The 22337-nt window shown below is 41.2% G+C and overlaps 1 long non-coding RNA gene and 1 pseudogene across 1 annotated transcript; both read right to left on the bottom strand.

Moving 5' to 3' along the window:
• Positions 1-8771: 8771 nt before the first annotated feature.
• Positions 8772-11154, bottom strand: LOC100140614 (zinc finger protein 639-like; annotated as a pseudogene).
• On the bottom strand, positions 11155-19862 carry LOC112448068 (uncharacterized). The gene is made up of 3 exons (XR_003036428.2): positions 14212-19862; positions 13325-13424; positions 11155-12259 (listed from the first exon to the last, which is right to left on the bottom strand). It is a non-coding gene; the product is annotated as an uncharacterized lncRNA (long non-coding RNA).
• Positions 19863-22337: the final 2475 nt, after the last annotated feature.

The raw sequence follows: 22337 nt of genomic DNA, 5'->3' as shown, positions 1-22337 counted from the left end.
TTGGGAAAGGTCATGTACACACTGCTCTATTTAAAATGGATAAACAAAGTTCTATTGTATAGCACATAAAACTGTGCTCAATGTTATGTGCCAGCCTGGATGGGAGGCGGGTTTGTGGGAGAATGGATACATGTATATGTATGGATGAGTCCCTTCGCTGTTCACCTGAAACTGTCACACCATTGTTAATTGGCTGTACCCCAATACAAAATGCTTTTGGTGTTAATAAAAATAAAACTTAAAAAATCAGCCAGGCAGGGAGAATTTCCACCTGGGAAGGAAAGGCAGGTTTCCTGGAAGGCACTTGGCTTTGTTTCACCTCCTCCTAATGGTGGGGTCTCTGTGGAATCATCCAAGCACTTCCCTGCGGATGCCAGAGACTTGATTCACCTACAGACCCCGAGCCAGTTCTTTAAACCTTTGTTGTCATTTTGACCAAACACTTAGAAGTAGTCACTTTTTCAGCTACTTCCACAATTTATAATACTGGTAACGGTGGTGACAGTGGTGTGGTAAACATATTGAGTTTTTCTGTGCCACACAAGATACTGTTTCACATGTATTATCTCATTTGTATATATGTTTGAATTCAGAACTTTAGGGGTTTAGCAAGTAATAAATTGCATATATATAGTATGGAATGCTGGGAGCCACCACGGGAGATCCCACCCATGACAAGGTCATGTGGAAGAGATCTGACGAGCAACGCGGATCAGAACTTGAGGGACCCCCTGGATCTGCTCGAGCATCTACCCCAAAACCAGAATCTGTCTGTCTTACTATTTTGTGCCTTTCACCAACTCTTCTGACATTAGCAGGGGGCTATGCCCGACCACCTTTCTCTGGAAAAAGTCAACTCAGGGCTCTAATTAATAAGTCTCTTGGGCATGAAAGGAGTATTTTAATTCAAACCTCTCTGATGGCTTTCTAGCTTGCCTGACAGGTTTATCCAGACTCTTGCAGCTATGCACATGATTGTTCACAGCCTCCCAACCGTGAGAGACATGGGAAGCCTAAAACATTCTAAAAATATAGAGCCTTTCAAAGAGTTAAAAACTATTAGAGTAGTGCTGGTGTAAGATTTCATTGTTGAGCCAATGCTTGCTGCCAAGTTCCCATATCCCTTACCCATTGTGCACCTAGGGGTGCACTGGTTAACATAGTTGGAATGTAAGAAAAACAAGGAGCAGCCTTGGAATTAACCACACCAGACTTTTGAGCTAATTGGTTCTTTCTCTATTGTGACCCACTGCACCTTTGCTCCGTGAGACTGTAACTTTATTTAGTATTTTCTGAAGCTGGGAGAAATAAAGAAAAAACTAAGGGAAAATAAGTTTTCTGGTTGAGCAGCCTTTATCAAAAAAGGGTCATAAAATGTCCACAGGCCTCCAAGGCCAGAAGATAATGTACACAACATTGTTTATAGGAAAGGTATGCAGAAAAAACCCTGGTTTTGATAAAGACAAAACAGATGTAATGTTTGGGCTGACTCTGCATGACTCTGCATATTTCATTTCCCTCTATGTACAAGTCAAGCTTTAAAAGTTCCTTTTGAAAATAAAGTTATGGGCCTTGCTCACCAAAGGTTGGTCTCCCCGTGTCATTCTTTCTTTCCTTTTCTTTCTTTCTCTCTCTGTTCTTCTTTCAGGATGACTCCTTGGGGCACAGGGGCTCTCTGAGTTCACTTTTTTGCCTAGGCTTCTTAGGCCCGATCGGGAAGGTGCCCTGCGTCTTCACCAGGGAGTGGGCGTCCTGCGTCCTCACCCTACCGAGAGGGTGCCTGCGGCCTCCGTGAACAGAGCAAGTTCCGTGCCAGGAGCTTTACTGGCTTTCTGTGTAAACCAAGGAAGATCAAGCCTCTTTCTCTCCCCTTTTTTTACTTTCCTTATCACCGATGCTGTCATCCTGAAGGTACCCCTGGATCCTGCTGGGGCTGGACCCCGGCAATGGAACACAATTAGTAGGGTTTGTTAACTTGTAATCAAATACATGCATATACCCTCAGTGAAATGTATGAATATGGTAAACTACATAAAGGCTACACAAGTTGCCCCAAAACATTCCAGATTAGGTTTGTTTGCCAATAAATTCAGATTAGGTAGAGTTTTGGTACCAAAAGATTTAGAGAGAATTTTGGAACTACAGATAAGAAACTGTGAACCTTATAAATATTTCAGAACTTGTGTGCTCAGTATCTAAGTTATGTTGGACATTGTGTGACACCATAGACTGCAGCCTGCCAGGCTCCTCTCTCTGTGGGACTCTCCAGGTAAGAATACTGGAGTGGGTTGCCATTTCCTCCTCCAACGGATCTTCAGTTCAGTCACTCAGTCGTGTCCAACTCTTTGCAACCCCATGAATCGCAGCACACCAGGCCTCCCTGTCCATCACCAACTCCCGCAGTTCACTCAGACTCATGTCCATCAAGTCAGTGATGCCATCCAGCCATCTCATCCTCTGTCGTCCCCTGCTCCTCCTGCCCCCAATCCCTCCCAGCATCAGAGTCTTTTCCAATGAGTCAACTCTTCTCATGAGGTGGCCAAAGTTCTGGAGTCTCAGCTTTAGCATCATTCCTTCCAAAGAAATCCCAGGGCTGATCTCCTTCAGAATGGACTGGTTGGATCTCCTTGCAGTCCAAGGGACTCTCAAGAGTCTTCTCCAACATCACAGTTCAAACGCATCAATTCTTTGGCACTCAGCTTTCTTCACAGTCCAACTCTCATATCCATACATGACCACTGGAAAAACCATAGCCTTGACTAGACAGACCTTTGTTGTCGAGGTAATATCTCTGCTTTCAATATGCTATCTAGGTTGGTCATAACTTCCCTTCCAAGGAATAAGCGTCTTTTAATTTTGACTATAAAATATTAGTACTTCCAGATCATTACTAATCAAGGATTTTTTTCCCTCCCACATCTGTATCGAGTTACTTAACACTATTTATTTAAACATTTCTCTCATTTAATCTTGGTGACTGTTGATCAATTGACCATATATGTATAGGTCCATTTCTGGACTATCTGTTCTATTCCATTTATTTATATATCCTCACAACAATGTCACACCATAATTACTGTGGTTACTGTGGTTTGCCATGAGACCTGAAATCAGGTAATATAAGCCCACATTTGTTTTTGTCTTGAGTTTTCCAGGTTCACTGCATTTTCATACAAATATTTCAATCAACTTGACTTTCCACAATTACTATTCCACAAAAAATTAGCTATTTGTAGACAATATGATACACCTGGACCCCCTAGACAATCATTGATCAAACTCACTCAGTAGCAGGATATTAAGTGAACATGTGGAAGTCATTAGCCTTCTTATAAACAAACAGTATCTAACGACAGGACAGACCATCTTAGTAACAAGATAAAATATTAGAAATAACATTTAATCAGAAATGTACAAATTCATATGAGGAAAACTTTAAACTCTAAATAAAACTAAGTTTGGTAAAATGTTATCTCTCATATTTGGATCGGATATTGCCACATCATAAAAATGTCAGTTCTCCCTAGTTTATTGATAGACTTAACTCAGTTCCTCCCCTCAAATTCTAGCTTTTTTGTGAAGCTAGACAAGTTGATACATGTTGCTCCATATTAAATTAATAGAAATACTAAGAAAATTTATGGAGAAGGCAATGGCACCCCACTCCAGTACTCCTGCCTGGAAAATCCCATGGACGGAGGAGCCTGGTAGGCTGCAGTCCATGGGGTCGCTAGGAGTCGGACACGACTGGGCAACTTTACTTTCACTTTTCACTTTCATACACTGGAGAAGGAAATGGCAACCCACTCCAGTGTTCTTGCCTGGAGAATCCCAGGGGCGGGGAGCCTGGTGAGCTGCCGTCTTTGGGGTCACACAGAGTCGGACACGACTGAAGTGACTTAGCAGACTTAGCAGCAAGAAAATTTATGAGGACTAGCCCTTACATTGGAGAAGGCAATGGCACCCCACTCCAGTACTCTTGCCTGGAAAATCCCATGGATGGAGGAGCCTGGTAGGCTGCAGTCCATGGGGTCGCTAAGAGTCGGACACAACTGAGAGACTTCACTTTCACTTTTCACTTTCATGCATTGGAGAAGGAAATGGCAACCCACTCCAGTGTTCTTGCCTGGAGAATCCTGGGGACGGTGGAGACTGGTGGGCTGCAGACTATGGGGTCTCGCAGAGTCGGACATGACTGAAGCGACTTAGCACTGGCAGCAGCCCTTACATACAAAAAATAAACTGTAAAGTCTGTAATTAAAACCGTGGTATTAGCCCATGAATATACAAGCCCATGGAACACAAAACAAAAAATCTACAATTTGATCCAAGCTCATATGAACTCTTTAAAGTGGTATTTCAAGTCACTGAGAGCAAGAAGGTATTTCAATAAATGATGCTACAACTGGCTGGTTGTTTGGAAAAAGTTACATATGGTGTGAAGCATAAAATCGAAGACTGAATTCCCAATGGACCAGTGATTTGAATCTAATAAAAGATGAAATTCCACAAGGACTGGAGGAAAACCTGAGTGAATTTGTCTTTATCTTGAGTGAGAAGAAAGACTTCAACTATGACTGAAAGTCCAGAAGTAGCAAAATAAAAATGGACACATATGATTGTATGCAGAGTACATCATGAGAAACGCTGGACTGGAAGATACACAAGCTGGAATCAAGATTGCTGGGAGAAATATCAATAACCTCAGATATGCAGATGACACCACCCTTATGGCAGAGAGTGAAGAGGAACTCAAAAGCCTCTTGATGAAAGTGAAAGAGGAGAGTGAAAAAAGTTGGCTTAAAGCTCAACATTCAGAAAACTAAGATCATGGCATCCGGTCCCATCACTTCATGGGAAATAGATGGGGAAACAGTGGAAACAATGTCAGACTTTATTTTTGGGGGCTCCAAAATCACTGCAGATGGTGACTGCAGCCAGGAAATTAAAAGACGCTTACTCCTTGGAAGGAAAGTTATGACCAACCTAGATAGCATATTCAAAAGCAGAGACATTACTTTGCCAACAAAGGTTCATCTAGTCAAGGCTATGGTTTTTCCTGTGGTCATGTATGGATGTGAGAGTTGGACTGTGAAGAAGGCTGAGCACTGAAGAATTGATGCTTTTGAACTGTGGTGTTGGGGAAGACTCTTGAGAGTCCCTTGGACTACAAGGAGATCCAACCAGTCCATTCTGAAGGAGATCAGCCCTGGGATTTCTTTGGAAGGAATGATGCTAAAGCTGAAACTCCAGTACTTTGGCCACCTCATGAGAAGAGTTGACTCATTGGAAAAGACTCTGATGCTGGGAGGGATTGGGGGCAGGAGGAGAAGGGGACGACAGAGGATGAGATGGCTGGATGGCATCACTGACTTGATGGACATGAGTCTGAGTGAACTGCGGGAGTTGGTGATGGACAGGGAGGCCTGGTGTGCTGCGATTCATGGGGTCGCAAAGAGTCAGACACGACTGAGCGACTGAACTGAACTTGATTGTATATTTTCAGGGCAAAAATACCATAAACCAAGTCAAAGTCAGGCTGACACAAGTTGCAAAATATATCATAAAGGTCAATACGTTTATCTATCTTAGAAACTTGAGTAAAGGGGAAAAGGCATGAATAAAGTATGTGAAGAGACAACTCATCTAAAAATAAGGCAATGACTCTTACCCATGTCAAACAGTGTTTGACCTTGCTTGTAAGAAACTACATTGAGATACTATTTCTTGCTTATCAAATTGGAAAAAGTATAACATACTCTTTGGGCAAAGCTTTGGGGAAATGGGCACTCTTACATTGCCTGTGGCTTTTCAAATTTGTACAGTTCTCTTAGAGGGCATTTTGGTAATATTTAATAAAACTACAATTGCATTTACTTTTTGACCCAGCATTTACCTTTTTTCCTCTGGCTTCAATGGTTTTTGATGAGAAGTCAGCTGTTATTTGTGTAATTGTTCACCTTTAGGTAATGTATGTTTCTCTGGTTGCTTTCAAGATTTCCCTTTATTTTTGTTTTTTAACAGTTTGGATTATGATGTGTCTGTGTGGGTTTTGTTTATAGTTACTGAATTTTTTTGTATATCTGAGTTTCTTTGATCTGTGGGCTGATTATTTTATCAATTCTAAAGAATGCAAATACTTATTTTCCTCCCTTCTTTTTCTGTTTGTTTACTGTAATCTCTATTGACTTGTCAAGTTTACTGATTCGTTCCTTAGCTGTATTCAGTCTACTGATAAGCCTATTGAAGTATTCTTCATCTCTGAGACCATTTTTTATTTCTAACCTTTTCCTTTGGCTCTTTGTCATAGTTTCCATGTCTCTGCTAAAACCCACCATTTACTCATATTGTCCACCTATCCAACTAGACTCATTAACATATTTATCGATTTTTTTTTGAAGAGTCCCTAATTGGTAATTTCGACAGCTCTGTCATACCTGCATTTGATTTTATTAACATTTTGTTTTTTGACAAGGCCATGCTTCCTTGCATGCCTCGTAATTTTGGTGGAATGCAGTATATAGCATGTTTAAAAATTGAAGGGGCTGAAATAAATTTTATGTCCAGCAAGGGGCATATCTTTCTTTCCATCAGGATGTTAGCCTTGAAATTTGAGTGAATCTAATCTGTAGTTGAGCTGGGCCTGGGCTCTATGGTTAGATTCAGCTCACCACAGATTAAGTTATTTGAAAATCAAAGTGTTAGCTGCTCAGTTGTGTGCAACTCTTTGTGACCCCATGGACTATAGGCCACCAGGCTCTTCTGTCCATGGAATTCTCTAGGCAAGAATACTGGGAGTGGGCTGCCAGGCCCTCCTCCAGGGGATCTTCCCGATCCAGGGATTGAAACCCTTGTCTCCTGCATTGTAGGCAGATTCTTTACCGAGTTATTCAAGGGTTGCATCAAAACACTGTCTTTGATATACTTGGAAACTGTATGCCTGAAGAGCTTATTTTAGCTCTCCGATCTCCCTCTGAAGCAGGCCCCATGTTTTACCTTGGGGTTGGGGGCCTCTCATACAGTTGCTTCTCCCCCAGCTGAAAACTATGAAAAGCAGCACAAGGCCAAAAACGCCTGTGGATTTGTTATCCTCTGGTTTGGCCCTCAGATTTCAGCAGGCCCCACAGAGGTGTGCCTCAGCTGGTGTATCCTTCAGCTCTTCTGCTTTGCCCCACAAACACTCCATGAAAGTCTATGGAAGAGAGCTGTGTCTCCCAGGGATTTTAAGGGCCTGTGTCAGGGGCTTCCCTGGTGGCTCAGTGGTACAGAATCCACCTACCAATACAGGAGACAAGGGTTCGATTCCTGGTCCAGGAAGATCCCACATGCCATGGAGTAACTACACCTGTGTGCCACAACTATTCAGCCTGTGCTCTAGAGCCTGGGAGCTGCAACTCCTGAGCCCACACACCCTAAACCCTGTGCTCAAGGGAAGCCACTGCCAGGAGAAGCTGGCATACAACAATGAGAGTAGCTTCTGCTTGCTGCAACTAGAGAAAAGCCCACGCAACAATGAAGACCCAGCACAGCCAAAAATAAGCAGAAAATTTTTTTAAAGGGGCCACGTCAGCTAAATTTCATTACAAGCTCAGTTGTTCAGTTGTCTCCTTACCTGCATCTGTGGAAGCTTCCTCCTCTCTGCACTGTCCTGTTCACAGCCATGTCAAAGATGAAAGCAACTGTTACAATCTCTCTTCTAGGAAGTGCTTTTACTTTTTGGATTCAATAGGTTTTCAACCTTAGGTCTGCTGCTGCTGCTGCTGCTAAGCTGCTTCAGTCATGTCCAATTCTGTGGGACCCCATAGACGGCCTCCCACCAGGCTCCCCCGTCCCTGGGATTCTCCAGGCAAGAACACTGGAGTGGGTTGCCATTTCCTTCTCCAATGCATGAAAGTGAAAAGTGAAAATGAAGTCGCTCAGTCATGTCCAACTCCTAGTGACCCCATGGACTGCAGCCTACCAGGCTCCTCTGTCAATGGGATTTTCCAGGCAAGAGTACTGGAGTGGGGTGCCATCACCTTCTCTGAACCTTAGCTCTGGCAGGCTCTAAATATTTTGTAGTTTATGCAGCTTCTCATTGGTAGGACGGGAGCAGTGTGTTTTTATTAATAGTTTTTTGTTCTTTTTAATATGCCTACTGGTGTATTTTAAATTACACATATGCCATTCATTGTATTTCTATTTGCCAGAGCTATTCTATTTATGAGCTTCCCTGGTGGCTCAGTGGTAAAGAATCCGCCTGCAATGCAGGAGACACGGTTCAACCCCTGGGTCAGGAAGATCCTTGGGGGAAGGAAATGGCAACCCAGTCCAGTATTCTTGCCTGGGAAATCCCATAGACAGAGGAGCCTGGTGGGCTACAGTCCATGGGGTTGCAAAGAGTATGACATGACTGAGCAACTAAAACAACACTCTATTCATATGAGTGAGCTGCAGATGGCCTACTCCTTTAGAATGCATTTCTTATGCAAAAGGACATTTTCTTATACAACCCATTTAGGTTTTTTGGTACTACAGAACTTGATGTAGAAAAGATGAGAGAATCTGCCATTTCTTAATGACTCTCATTTAAGCAGCAATTTGGCTAAAGGCAAAAAATGGCCTCTGCAGAATCTATTATGCTAAATTTTAGCAGTATTTTCACATTTTCAGAGGAAAGCTGTAGGCTTATTCCAAGAACACAAGTATAGAAATAGATCTACCAGATCTCAAATACTTTAAGAAGTCAGTGATCTGGAATTTTCTTTATCAACATCTTTCCTATTGCCTATAAAATAGTCATCCTACCTGTCATTCTAAAAAGGCATGCATTCATAAGTTATATATCAAGTGTTTTGAGTAACACATAGTTTGCACATCAAAAAGGTATGTGAAAAGCACACAGTAGGTATGCAGTCCACTTGCCCTGCTGGCTCACATGTTAACAGAGGAAATCCAAAAGGCTATATTTTTTTCCTCCAAAAAAGTCGAATTTATTATTTCACATCAACTTTATAGAAGTTAAAGAGAACAATCAAGTTGTTTCATAGACTGGAAGGTGACTTATTAATTCCCTTTTATGTCCAAATCTCATCAGTCACTACATTTGTGAGGTAAATCAGCCAAATACTTGAAATCCAGATGAATTTTAAGATCTTCAATCTGTCCTGTTGAATATTCACAGTATTGAATAAATAAATCCCTTCAGATAAATGTGAATTTAAATGTTTGCAATATTCTAGCATACTTGATGGACAAGGCAATGGCACCCCACTCCAGCACTCTTGCCTGGAAAATCCCATGGACGGAGGAGCCTGGTAGGCTGCAGTCCATGGGGTCGCTAAGAGTCGGACACGACTGAGAGACTTCACTTTCACTTTTCACTTTCATGCATTGGAGAAGGAAATGGCAACCCACTCCAGTGTTCTTGCCTGGAGAATCCCAGGGACAGGGGAGCCTGGTGGGCTGCCATCTATGGGGTCACACAGAGTCGGACACGACTGAAGCGACGCAGCAGCAGCAGCAGCAGCAGCATACTTGAGATGGAGAAGGAAATGGCAACCCACTCCAGTATTCTTGGCTGGAGAATCCCAGGGACAGAGGAGCCTGGTGGGCTGCCGTCTGTGGGGTCACACAGAGTCGGACACGACTGATGTGACTTAGCAGCAGCATAGGTGAGAAGCCTTTCCCACAGTCATCACAAACATGAGGAAAAATTTTACTGTGTTTAGTAGCAACATGTCTGTTCACATTTGTATGAAGTCTACTCCGAAACCCACACACTTGACAAACAAAGAAGTTTTTACATTTGTCAAATGTGATTTTGCTTAAGAGGCTATACTGTCCATGTTCTCCATTGTTACACTTACCACTTAACTCTATTAAGTGGTACACGCATGCTTGTTTACCACAAGGCCATGCAAGTCTTCTGGATCATTCGTTTCATGTTCACAGAACAGACACAAGTACTGTTCATCACAGCTGCTCCTGGAAATGTAGGTAGAGTTCACTGCTTGAAGAGAACTGTATGTCACATTACTTACACCAATAAAGGTGATCACTAAAATGGGTGTCTGCAACGTGCTGTCTGAAGTTCTCAAAAATTACTGTCTTATAATCACACTATTTATAAATGTAGGGATCCTCTTCATGCAGGTTGGCATGTTCGATCAGAAGCATGTTGGTAGAGAAACTCTCTTTGCATACTCGACACACGTTTGAATCAGTACGCTTGTGCTTCAAGATCATACACCTGCTTTAAATTGGAAAAATATTTGCTGTTGAACTCACAGAGTTCACATTTATAGAGGCCACCATTGCCAGCTCCCAGTAAAGGCCATTTCTGCTGTGCAGTCACATTCAAAGCTCGGCTCTTGTCAACAATTTTGCAAAGTTTAGCTGGTGGCTTTTCATCAGTTTGGGCTTGGAATCTCTCAGAGGAATTGTTTCCTGTCTCTATATCATAGTCTTCAGAAACTGCATGCACTTCTGCGGCAACTGGAACACCTTCAGCAGTCTGAACTTCTATGGGGCTCTCCTCTTGGGTTTGCTGGCGGACTGATTCAGGGGAGCACAGTCTTTCATCACAAATTTCAGTATCAGCAGATTTTTCTGTAGGAAAGGCAGTGTGGTCTAGAAGTCTAAGTACAGGACTGGAAACCAGGTAGTTTTAATTTCTGTTTCTGGCCTATATTCCATCTGTAAATTTTGGCAATTCATTTGACATCTCTGTATCAGAATCAAAGATTTTGCTGTCAATTTAAGTCTGGTTATCTCACAGAACATACACTGTAACAATGATCAGAAGAACTTCCATTCAATCCATCTGCAATTCTGCTTATTCCAGAAGAATCTGAATAATGAGAAGGATGTAAAGTTTCCCTTTTTCTTTTTTTAGGATATTCATTCATATCTTTTTAATTTGGTGTAATTCGTAATACTGGAGTGAGGAAAACTGAATTATAGGGAAATTTTCACAGATGGTGAAATATGCCAGTACCCGGGGGTACCCGACCAGCCCAGGCGCAGCTGCGAGGCAGCGGCCAAGAGGCCCGAGCGTGGTCAGAGGAGCGGCCCTGCTCAGGTTGGTGCTCCACTGGGCCCTATAATACAGCATTTTAAAGAACATCAAGTTTCTTTTTTTTAGAACTTCTAGCATTTTCCAGCTAGGAAGAATTCAAGTCCTAAACAAATGCAAGGTAATAAAACAGACATCATACTGACTGAAAAAGGTTGGTCTCAGAGAACAAGAAAGCAGACTATTCCAATCGTGTCTGCACACGTTTATGGAATCATGCTTACTGGGTACCTCAGGTAGGCTGGCCCACAAGACTTGATTTAAAGGTGGGAGTGGGGAAGACTGGGCTTCCCAGGAGGCACTAGTGGTAAAGAACCCACCTGCCAATGCAGGAGACATAAGAGACATGGATTCGACCCCTGGGTTGGGAAGATCCCCTGGAGGAGGGCATGGCAACCCAGTATTCCTGCCTGGAGAATCCCATGGACAGAGGAGCCTGGTAGGCTAAAGTCCATAGGGTCGCAAAGAGACACGAATGAGCAACTTAGCATGCACACATGTGGGGAGGACTTATGCATCTATATTATAGCTAGTTGGTGCTGCAGGACACTGCTTTTTAAAATATTTTTATTTATTTTTTGGCTGCACCAGGTCTTAGTTGCAGCATGTGAACTTTCTTAGCCGTGACGTGTGGGATCTAGTTCCCTGACCAGGAAGCAAACCCGGGGCCCCTGCATTGGGAATGTGGAATCTCAGCCACTGGACCGCCAGGGAAGTCTCACATAGGCCACTGCTTTTTACAATGTTTTGCTCGCTAGTGGCTTGGGATGAGGAAGGTGGGTGAGACACTGGAGATGGACACAAAGATGCGCCCCTAGCATGAGTAGTGGGAGATGATCAGCTGAAGGAAAAGGTGGCAAAGGAGGAGGAGCCATTGTTGCAAGAAAGCAAAGGAGCAGAAAAAGCTTTTTTGGAAAGTAAGCAAAGAGACACTAAGAGTTAAAAACGGCGAGGAGAGATAGATACTAAATTTTGGTAAAAACATAGATATCAACTAATGGATATAGCAGTATGTATGTTGGGCTACACCCCACAGCTCTGCAAGTTTTGTAGTTGCCCAGCCTTGAGACTGAAAAAGAACCCAGAGATAGCGACAGAGACATCAAAGGCTTAATAGATGGGAGGTCTTACATACCTCAAGCAGGTCCTGGAGAATCCACATGCAACAGACTGTGGACAAGACATGGGAGCAGTCTTCGCTACCTGGAGGGAAAAGGCTACTATTTATACAAAGAATTGACATCAGGTTGGCTCATCAGCTACCAGGGAAACCAGCAGCTGAGGCACGTCCCTCATTGCCCCTTGGGTTAATGACCATCACAAGAGTAGATATTGCCCTTTAATAAATTAGCAGATGGAGCCCTTCTGGCCTAAGGGGCAAGCATGCTTATGAGAACAGGGCACAGGTGAAGCAGGGACTGGTTAAGCAGGGGGCTCAAAGAGCAAGAGAATAGCCATCTTGCATGGCCCGATCATATACTCCTTCCCTACCTATCCTGAATGACCCTTATAGTCACAGGGGTCGTATGGGGGTTCTGATGACACACACGGCTGTTCTAGACTCCATTCACTGTTTTTTTTGCATTGCCTGAGGACTCAGGCAGGCCTTTTGTAATATCTTCCACCTGTTGTAACGCATTGCAGACGACACAGGGAACAATGGCTGTTATCACGCTGTATCACTGCTTTGCCCCCTTCTGTAGCTAAAGTCAGAAACCCAAGGTACTCTTACTATTTTACCATTGCCACAGGTCCCAACCAAGCCCTACAAACCTGCTCCTAAGTCCATGTCCCTAAAGCCTGTGTCTGTAATTGTTTAGGGGTGATGGGTTCAGTGTATGGTTGTCTTTTGTAGCTAACCCAGGTCCTTGTATTTTGTCTATGTGAAGCCTACCCCGTACAATGAGATGAACCATGAGGATGGAGCTGCTACTTTTAAGCTGGGAAAAGACTGAGGTTAACAGAATATCACCAATATAATGGAAGAGAAAGCTATCTCTCCCAGTAGACACCTGTCACAGGTCCCCAGATGCTAGTGGATGGCCACCTTGGCATCACCCCCACAGCTTTCTGTTCCCCGTCCTTATGTCCTTATTTCCTGGTGCCTTGGCATTCCCCAGGAGTTTCCTCAGCCTCTTGGCTGGCTCAGCAATTGTTGGGCTACACCCCTTGGCCTGCAAGCCTTGTAGTTGCCCAACCTCAAGACTGAAGAAAGAGCTCAGAGACAGTGACCCAGATATAAATGACTCCATAGGTCGGGAATCTTACCCATCTGAAGCAAGGTCCTGGAGTGACACACTGCCATGTGCGGCAGACAGTAAGCAGGACACAGCAGCCATCTTTGCCACAGCAGATGTGGGGGAGGAGCCTGCCATTTACAGGGGGAACTGATGTCAGCTATTGGCTCATCAGCAACCAGGGAAACCAGCAACTGAGGCACTTCCCTCATTGCTCCTTGAGCATCAGAAGGTGTTTTCCTTTAATAAACTAGCAGGTGGAGCCATTCTGGCCTAAGAGGCAGGGGGCAAGCACATTCATGTGAGTAGGGTATAGGTAAAGCAAGGGCTCAAAGACCAAGAGAACAGCCATCAGAGTGGTCTGACTATACAGTACATAACTGATTATACAGTACATAACTAAGGTCCCGGCACTGCAGGCTGTCCTTGCACTGACAGAGAAGCCCCAAGAGTGGAGAGTTTTGATGACTTCTAAGACTCAAGAGTTAGAGTAGAGAGGAGATGGCAGGTAGTTCAATCTTTCCACCAGAGACGGCTACAGCCAATCTTCCCTCTCTGCCTCAAATTACCTAGGTGAACATACAACTGCCTCTGCAAATACTAATCTTTCTCCATTATCCAGATTTCTATTTCATATTTCTATTAGCATGACTTTTATCCTGTGAAATTGTGCTCAGTCACTCAGTCATGTCTGACTCTTTGCAACCCACTTGGCTCCTCAGTCCATGAGAATTTCCCAGGCAAGAATCCTGGTGTCGGGTGCCATTTCCTACTCCAGGCGATCTGTGAAATAATAGCCTATCATGTAAAGCAGCATTTGATTCTTTCTTGATCTTATTTACAATATAAGGATAATTTAATCAACCAGGAATGGGTCTATTACAGTAGTTCTCAAACTCGAGTGTATATTACAGTCACCTGGAAGGTTTGTTAAACCACAGCTTGCTGGACCTCATCCCAGAATTTCTAATCCAGTGGTTCTGTGGAAAGAACAGAATTTGCATGTCTAATAAGTCCCTGGGTGAGGCTGCTGCTGTTTCCAGAATCATTTGCTCTGTTATAGTCACCTGGGATGAATGATGATTCCAGCTGTTCCCCCATCATCATGCTTCTCTTTGATAAAAGGAAAAGGAAAGAGCATCTCAGTTCACATTGATAAAAAAAAAGTTACATTCAAAATGTTGTACAACTGATTGCAACTCACCAGGGTGCTGACACCAGGCTTGAGAACAACTTTAAACTATTGACCAAAGGAAGGGTCTGGATTACTTACAAAGGCAAAATGCTGTCAGTTGGGCAGAATGTCAGGATTAGTATCTTTCTAAGAGTCAGCTAGATCCTTTTGAAGAGGACTTCTTGAAAATTAGATGTTTCTTTAAATAGAACTATGACAAGCACTCCCTCATTCCTGTATTTTTTTCTGATCGATGCAATGGCAAAGCCTGTTTTAATGAGATATGATTTTATAAGTTATTTGGCATCAAGTTACTTGTGTTTGATGAGATAATTCATTTCTTATCCTTGTCATATGCATAATACTCAATTTCTTCACCCAAGGAACAACTGATCAATAAATATTTGTTGAATGAATATTCAACATCATAAAACTGAGTATAATTCTTGTGTTGTCCTGTTGGCTGCATAAGGATAATAGACATGGTGCTAAAAACTCAAGTTGTTAAGGTGAGGGTCACAAAGGGAGAAATCTTCAGAAAAAAGATGTAGTGGGGAGACGTGTTGTTTTACCGAGGAACTTTCATGCAAGAGCCTCTGCCACGACAGTAGATTATGTAGATTACTGTCTGCACCAGAATGTGCAGCTGGGGTGACATGGGACTGGGACCCAGCCTGCATTCTGTTCATCTACTCATCAAGCCACGTACCTGAGCATGGGGCTGCCACCATCCAAGGAAAGAATAGGTTTGCCTAATTAATCTCAAAGATGCATGCTCAGTTGCTCAGCCATGTCTGAATTGCTGTGACACTTTGGACGATAGCCCATCAGGCTCCTCTGTCCATGGGATTTTCCAGGCAAGAATACTGGAGTGGATTGCCATTTCCTCTTCCAGGAGATCTTCCCGACCCAGGGATTGAATCTGAGTCGCCTGTGTCTTCAGCATTGTAGGCAGATTCTTTACCCATTGAGCCATCAGGGAAGCCCCCAATACCGATTAACTCTTGGCAGCCTAGTTTCCCTGTGTCTGGATTTTTCTCCATTAATTGGTCATTGGCCATCTTGAAAATGTTGGTGGGTACATAGCACTACTAATTGTTTCACCTGAACACTTCATGCATGGAACCCCATGGTGGACCTCCAAGAATTCTTTGTTGCCATGCCCCCATCAGCAGAGGATTGGACTCTTTTCTATGAATACTGATGGACAGCTTTACTTTGTGGATTTAGGGATTCTGGGAAGGCCTGATAAATGATCCCCAGAGGAATCTTACCCTATTTAACAACTAGAGCTTGACATTCCAATTTAATTTGATCATCTTAGCTCAAGGCATGTTGAAATGAAACAAGTAATTAAGAATTATTCTGCTGTCAGTGTACTGCTTTTAGCACTCTGTGGTTATGTATGTCACAGTACTGAGCAGAAGACATTATGGATTTACTTGGCTGAGCCATTTCCCTTATCCTAGGCTCTCTGGGTCTTGTCTCAGTTTTAGTCCTCTCATTTTCCCCAGTACTTCCTACAATCTCTGTTACATAGTAGGCCCTCAGCAGATGTTTATTGACTAAATGAATCACCAACAATCCTATCACATCCTTGTTTAGTTTATTCAGAAAAATTAAGATTCTATGTTCATAACCTTAAAATTTTATTTTTAAGGTAGGCTAAAGATTTTGATTTCTTATTTTCTGATCTAGATGGTAAACCCAAATTAGTTCTTCGCATCTTTAGATTTACAGATGTCTTATCATTTGGAATAAAAATCACTTCACAGAAAATGGTTTGTTATTACCATCTGCTTCTTTCATTTGACTCTGTTCAATTTTCAAATGAGCTTTAACATTCTACTCTAGTACATATTATTTTCATTGCTTTTCTTCATATTTTGGGCATTTGTTCTGGCACTATCCATTAGACCATATCCTCCTCTTACATGGAGCAATGGCTAGCAAATGGCCGTTCACCAAGAACTACATTTCCCAGCCCTCATTGGGTCAAGTTGTGGTCATGTGACTAGTCCACACCAATAAAATGTGATCAGAAATGATGTCTTCTTCTAGGCCAATATAAAAAAGTATACTTCCTCTGTACCCCTTTTTTCTTTTGCTGGTTGTCATAGAGCAATAATGAGCCTTGTAATCTTTACTGTATTATGGATTCCTTTGGCACATATTAAAAGCCTCTGAATCCCTTTGCAGAATGTTTGTTAAATGTATACAAATCTAGAATTATAAAGGAAACAAACTATATTAAATAAAATTATTAGACTATTTAGAAAATCAGTAATACATAATATATCTGAGTATATTCATTATCTATCACTATGTAACAAATTACCATAAAACAAATTTTTTTTCATGGTTTCTGTGGGTCAGGAGCAGCTTAACTGGGCAGTTCTGGTCCAGAGTCTTTCAAAAGGCTACATTCAAGGTGACAATTAGGAATGCAATCATCTGGAAGCTCGAGTCAGGGAAAGACCCACTGCTAAGCTTGCTCAAACAGCTGTTGGCAGGTTTCAGTCCTTTGTCACATCCATTCCTCCAAAGAGTTCTCATGTCATGGCAGCATGACCTCCCCAAGAGCAAGTGCTCAAAGAAAGGGCACAGAATCCATTGAAATGTTATAGCCTAATCTCAGAAATGACATAGAATCACTTTTACCAGAATCTATTCACTAGAAGAGTATTACACAAAGGTGCAAATGCCGGGAAACTGGGGGCCATGCAAAAGCCTGCATACCATAATGATTTTTTTGTTTTTGTTTTGTATTAAAATACAAGATCTAGAGGAAAGTCTAATAACCACTGCAATTTTGAAAGTGTGCTGAGTATAAGTGATTCTTTGAAAGTTTGGCAACAACAGTGATGATTTTAAAAATCTATGATTTGTTTGTTACAAAGATGCAAGTACTGCTAATAGTTTCTGTGGTTCTTGCCTATATTTATAATTAAAGGAAAGGACAAATTTTGGTTTGAAATTAACAGTGATGTAACTTTTCCCTTGCAAATATATGGGCAGCCCTGAATTCTATCCATGAATCCTTTGGAGGTTAGCAGACTCTTGAATTCTAGCCAATGACCCTATGAGATTGGAGAGCCCCAGATAGCTTAGTACCCCAAATCACTACTTGAGGAAATAGTTATCAAACCATTACAATTGCCTTGATCTGTTGAGAGAGAGAAAGCCTCTATCATGTGTGAGCCATTATATAGAGTCTATTTGTTATTAAAACTATTTGTTGTCTAGTCCCTAAGTTTTGTCCAACTCTTTTGTGACCCTGTGGACTGTAGCCCACCAGGGGCCTGTCACAGGGTTTCCCAGGCAAGAATCTGGAGTGGGTTGCCATTTCCTTCTCCAGGGGATCTTCCCAACCCAGGGATCAAACCTATGTCTCCTGCATTGACAGGCAGATTCTTTACCAATGAGCCATTCTCTCTCTCTCTCTTTAGTCGATAAGTCAAGTCTGACTCTTTGCCGTGGACTACAGCCTGCCAGGCTCCTCTGTCCATGGGATCCTCTAGGCAAGAATACTGGAGTGGGTTGCCACTTCCTTCTCCAGGGGATCTTTCCGACCCAGGAATCAAACCTGGGTCTCCTGCATTGCAGGTAGATTCTTTACCAACTAAGCTATGAAGGAAGCCCCAATGAGCCATTAGGGAAGTCCATTTGGTACTACAGCCTATCCTATACTCCCTAATACATTTGCCAATTAATTACAATATTATTTCTACTTTATTTTGTCCTTCAACATACACTTTTGAGTAAAATTTTAACTTACCTTTGTGTTAAATTCCATAAATTTATCTGCTATTTTAGAGCATTCATCTCATTCCACTATCATCTAATTCACTAACTTAATATGTACATGTAATAAAGACATGTAGAGACTAAATTATATTATTCCAGTGACTTTTATTTTTTTCTTCAGGTTTCAGTTTTATACACCAGATGGTTGCCAGCTGGATCCTTATGAATAAATTGTAAATAATCAATAATAATCAATATTTTTATGGCTCATGCTCCTAAAAGATATTTAAGCACGTTAATGAACTTGTGTTCAAACAATGAGCATCTCATCACAGGGACAACAGATCATCCCACATCCCATTGGCAGAAATATCTCCCTGGGACAAGTAATGGAGTCTGAAAGACTGAAGGTATCTAGGTAAAGCTTCTGGATGGGTTTGTGTTAAAAGAAATTAACCTAGTTATAGTACAAGGTTGGGAGAAGGCAATGGCAACCCAGTCCAGTACTCTTGCCTGGAAAATCCCATGGACTGAGAAGCCTGGTAGGCTGCAGTCCATGGGGGCGCTAAGAGTCCGACACGACTGAGCGTCTTCACTTTCACTTTTCACTTTCTTGCACTGGAGAAGGAAACGGTGACCCACTCCAGTGTTCTTGTCTGGAGAATCCCAGGGACGGGGGAGCCTGGTAGGTTGCCGTCTATGGGGTCCCACAGGGTCGGACATGACTGAAGCGACTTAGCAGCAGCAGCAGCAGCAGTACAAGGTTGAAGGGGTTTTGTTGTCATGGACATTAAAAAAAAATGGTACAACCACTAAGAAAACAAAGTCGGGTCTGTGATTTTACAATTCTTTCTAAAATTGAATTTTAAAGATGAGCCAGTGGTGTTAATTTCAACCTAACTAGCCAGATCCTAGTATGACAAAATGAATTTTGAAAATAATTGTCTTGCAAAAGATCAAGTCATTTTTAGGCATATATATAATGGCTGGTTGGAAGTCAGCATAAAGATTCCTTTTAAATAGAAGCGAACCATGTAACATTTATAGTTTTCTTACTGAACTATATAGTACTCCCTTTCACTGTTCAAGAGAAGATTCATTAAGCAAAAACAGCACTATAGGGCACTCCAGAAAAAAAAAAAAAGAAACAACAATTCTCTCTGGAAGCAAATATCCCCCAGCAGTAATTTAGAACTAGATTGATCAAAATGGTGATTTACTAATGAATATTTCATTTTCCTCTATTAAAGTATAATTTTGACCATGATTTATAAGAACCACATACAAAAAAAAATCTTTTCTTACTTAGTTCTTAGCTCCTCATTATCTTATGCAACTTAAGTAAAACTAAATGGTCTAAAGTGAAGACAAATTTGTATTATAATAGCAGTGCTTATTGTAAAAGTTTTAGAATATACAGAAAAGCTTGCCGCAACTAGAGAAAGCCCATGCACAGCAACAAAGACCCAGTGCAGCCAAAAATACATAAATAAAATAAATTAAAAAAAGAAAAAGTGTTGTGCTACATTGAAATTAGTTACAGAATGATAATATATATATATATTCTCATATAATTTTATTACTTTATTATAAAATTCTAATGCAGTTTTCTTTATGAAAAGCTATAGAATGGAGTTAAACTGTTGGGTCTCTGATAATGTTTGTAGACCATCTAAAGTATAAAATTATTATGACCCTGTATAAGATTATATAACTTATATTGGAAAGAGCAAGCCATCTGCAAAGATGGCCAGAACTTTTCTTATGACTTGGATTTATCTGACAACTCCCAGTAACTTTAAAACCTAGATGAATATTTATTTCCCTTACATTTACTTTTTACTTCCTTTCAGTTTCATGGGGCAAAAATCAGGTATTTTCATAAACAAAGCATAGCCTAAGGTTTGGAGGAAGAGAAGATTCAGGTGTGGCACTGATAATTTATTTTCTGTCTTGATGAAAAATTGTGCTGAATAACAGAATAAAACATGGCATCAAAATTCATCTAGTTGACTTTATCTACTTTTCAAATTTCAATCATTTTTTGACATTGACACAATCATTTATCTCTGAAAAGTTGGAGGGCATATGCCTTCCCTGCAGGCAATTTATATATTTATAACTGAGCCATCTTCTCAGAGAGATTATTTAATTCTGCTTCCTCTTCCACACCTGTCATCCCATTGTATACACCCTTAGTGTCTCATTTTTCTAATGCTTTAAACATTTAATTTCCAGTTAATATGCACCTTAAATTCATCCTTGAGCTGTCTAGGCTTGAATGCAGATATCATTACCCTATAGTCCCCTTGACACAATGAATTCACAATTTCTGTGCATTTTGTTACCCGCCCCCTCTTGGCTTTTCTTAAGGCACTAATAAATATACCAGCCTGAAACCCTCAAATAGATTTTCATTTCACATTTATCCTTTTGAACAGCCTGGTGCAGCATATAACTGTGGCCCAGATCTGGGAACTACTTAGCCTCCCCTAATGCGAATAGTTTTGTGGTACATGTGATTCGTGGTGCATGTTAGAGTTAGAGCTGGATAATTCCAACAATGTCATTGCTGAGAAAGTACAGCAGGTCAGGGTAATGTTATTACTTATCTTGTGCTTTAAATGCATAAATACAAAAGGAAATTTGAAAAGACATAAAACACTAATACTTAAAATTACAGTTCTACTTAAGATAGAACTATATTATGCATCATTTCTCTATCAAGACCATTTAATCATTACTTGGACACTGAAATTTCTTTAAAAATTTATTTTATTTATTTGGCTGCATCAGGTCTTCATTGCAGCATGCAGGATCTTTAGTTGTGGCATACGAATTCTTGTTTGTGGCATGTGGGGTCTAGTTCTTTGACTAAGGATCAGATCTTGGCTTCCTGCATTGGGAATGCAGAGTCTTAGCCACTGGACCACCAGAAAAGTCCCTTAAATTTCTAAATTTGTTTACTTTGGGGTAATAAGAGAAATGTTCAGATAAATATATATGCATGTGTACATATGCTAGACTATGTATCTTATTACTTAGAATCAGATATATGGGAACTATTAACCAACTTGCATATAAGAGGAACAGTACAAGGTCAGGTTGATCTAATATTACCTCTACTAATAGTATTTACATGGTTAAAACTGCTGTGAAAAGATGGTAGTCTTTAGAGCCGGATGGACATTTGATAAATTTAGTTGACATGTGACTTTGGCAAGATACTCTACTTCTGCAAGTTTCAATTTCCTTATTGTTAAAACTGGGACTATTTATTGAATGTTATATAGTCAGTTCTGCCATAGTGAAACATGTGTGTTCATAAAAATTCATGTGCTAGGGCCCAGAAATAAACATACACATGTACAGTCAGTTAATCTGTGACAAAAGAGGTAAGAACATACAATTGAGAAAAGACGATCTCTTTAGCAAGCAATGCTAGGAAAGTTGGATGGCTGCTGGGAAAGTTGGATGGCTGCAGGTAAATCAATGAGGTTAGAACACTCCCTCACATCATACACAAAAATAAACTCAAAATGGCTTAAAGACTTAAATATAAGCCACTAATGACACCATATGACACTTGCCTGGTGGTAGAATGGCTAAGACTCCATGCTCTCAATGCAGGGGGCCCAGGGTGGATCCCTGGTCGGGGAAATAAGATTTGACGCATCACAACTAAGATTCTACATGCTGCAACTAAGACTCAGTACAGCCAAATAAATACATATTAAAAATAAAAAAAGACATACTATAAAACTCCTAGAAGAGAATATAGGCAAAACATACTCTGACATAAATCATAGCATTGTTTTCTTAGGTCACTCTCCCAAGGCAAAAAGAAGTGAAAGCAAGAGAAAAGAGTAACAGAAGATGAGATGGATGGCATCACTGACTGAATTGACATGAGTTTGAGCAAACTCTTGGAGACAGTGAAGGACAGGGAAGCCTGGTGTGCTGCAGTTCATGGGGTTGCAAAGAGTTGGATACGACTTAGAGATCGATCAACAACCTATAATGGAAAAGAATCTGAAAAAGAATGTATACATATATGTAGCTACATATATATACACATATGTATATATGATTGAATTACTTTGCTGTACATCTGAAACTAACA

Source organism: Bos taurus, chromosome 9 (genome assembly GCF_002263795.3).
Source record: "Bos taurus isolate L1 Dominette 01449 registration number 42190680 breed Hereford chromosome 9, ARS-UCD2.0, whole genome shotgun sequence".
Lineage (NCBI taxonomy): Eukaryota > Metazoa > Chordata > Mammalia > Artiodactyla > Bovidae > Bos > Bos taurus.
This window is presented reverse-complemented; position numbering and strand designations above follow the sequence as displayed.